Consider the following 2,006-nt stretch of genomic DNA (forward strand, 5'->3'; position numbering starts at 1 on the left):
CTAGCGTGACCTGTCGGGGAAGGACTAGAACCCAAGACAGGATCGATCAATGAAAGGTTTCTGTAAAAGAAACATTCTCAAGCATAGCAACGAAGTTTCAAGCAAGCCTCATCTTTATTTGCTTAGTGCTTCGTGTCATATCTCTGCATTGCCATCATGCTCATCTTCAGGAGTGTGGTTTTTGTAAAATATAATCTCTGGTTGTTTCCTCGTATGTCTGCACTATTCAAGTGGACGATTCAGCTCTATTTTCATGAAAGTAAAGAAAAAGAACGCATTCATTTTGAACTAAGAAGTTCGTCGTGTAATAAAAACATTTTAAAAAACTCAACCCCATTAAATTTACGCAACGTCGCTGACTAAAACCAACCTTCCTCGAGTTTTCAAAACTTTCAGCCACTACTCGATTAGCTACCTTTTCCAGACCTTTTCCAGCCTCCCGCTCCTTTTTCTTGAACGTTTCATGATGAATTGGAAAGAAATGTGCCATTTCTTTGCCTGCCTTTTGTCGCCATAAGATCTTAAGTATGGCATGCAGTAATGCGTTACAGTCGCGTTAACTGCGCACTACAAGTTGCGCACAAACAATTAGCGCTAACGTCCTTAAATCAGAATCACTCTTTTCACGTCTACGGAGATCGTCACGCAAGCTCACATTCCACAGACATTCTGCAGGTCAAATAAACAAGAAAAAAATTCACCAGTCGACCATAAAATTTTTACTCTCAAAGACCAGGTCAACTTCTCTGCCTGCATTTAAAAAAAGTCAACCGTAATTTCCTTGCAACGGAAAGAAAAACGATAGAAAACTATTCTTATCTTTATCATTGCGATCGATCAGCAAAAAATGTAGATTGCATCAGCTTTGTTTGTGTTGAAATTCCCAGAGCTCTGTGCTCAAAAATTTTGTCCACTGTTAGAAAAGACAAGCTCTTCTGAATTAAACAAAACAATAACACATCGCAACTTACTTTTCACATAATTATGTCCAAATCTTTTAGTCATCGAGTGTACATGTAAGTGAACGTTCGGCAACACTACTTTAATAAATTTAATTTTGCTGATTGGTAAACATGTAGATTATGTCTCGGCTAGTCTGGGTCTGTTGATTTCACTGATAGCCTCTGTCTTCTCTTGTAATTTATTCACGATACCATGGCAGGGGACCTCTACGGCACTTGAATGACCTTTGAAGAAACACAGACACTATCCCAGGAAAGAGAAGTGTCCCAACCACACCAGTTTTAAAGTGAGTGAGTAAAGTCATTTGCACAGAAGATGGCATTTGCAACACTACACAAGCCTGGTCGAGGACTCGGAGTTGTCATTGTCCTCACTGATACATCAATTAATAAAATTAATAACTATTTTTACCTACCCAGATTCTTCTGATCCCACGATGCCTGTAACAAAATTTTTCCATAATGTTAACAACAAATTGCTCTGAAAGTCTAAAGGTATTCACATATTATACAAGACAGAACAAGTAATACTTCAAGGGCCATGAACGACAAAAAAGAAATATGTACCACAAAAGGAACGAGAAGCATGGATGTACACAAATGAATACGATAACAACGGATTGCATTTGGGTAATCTTGAGTATCGCGATCTTCTTATAGTTTTGCCTATGCGCGAGCCGTCAATATTTTGTAGTATTGCCGTCTCACTTTTGCAGCCTGTGATTGGTTCTAATGTTTAAATTGACGTCGTTGCACTGAATTGGGTTGCTGACGTACGCAAACAAATACGTTTCGCAGGTAGAAAGAACTGAAATTTCGGAATATATTTTCTCCCATCTAGCCGTCAATATAATGTGGTATTGCCGTCTCAAAATCACAATTTGTTTATAAAAACATCAGCCCGATTTTGTTTTTAGATAAACGCTGTTTTTGCTCAAATCACCTTGTCTGTAATGTAATGATAATTTTATCAGTAAAGGATTCCTACATTACCATTTCCAAGCCAAGCCATTTCCGTATCTAAAAAAGCTGAACTGGTTACGG

The 2,006-nt window shown here is 38.2% G+C and overlaps 1 protein-coding gene across 1 annotated transcript in view; it reads right to left on the reverse strand.

Annotated features, from left to right (window-relative positions):
* Positions 1–1,603: 1,603 nt before the first annotated feature.
* LOC137972574 (CUB domain-containing protein 2-like) overlaps positions 1,604–2,006 on the reverse strand; it is a 7,476-nt gene continuing 7,073 nt past the window's right edge. Inside the window, exon 4 of the mRNA XM_068819317.1 lies at positions 1,604–2,006. This exon is cut by the window's right edge and continues 386 nt beyond it. The gene's annotated coding sequence lies outside the window, so the exon portion shown is untranslated.

Source organism: Montipora foliosa, chromosome 10 (assembly GCF_036669935.1).
Source record: "Montipora foliosa isolate CH-2021 chromosome 10, ASM3666993v2, whole genome shotgun sequence".
Taxonomy (NCBI): Eukaryota; Metazoa; Cnidaria; class Anthozoa; order Scleractinia; family Acroporidae; genus Montipora; species Montipora foliosa.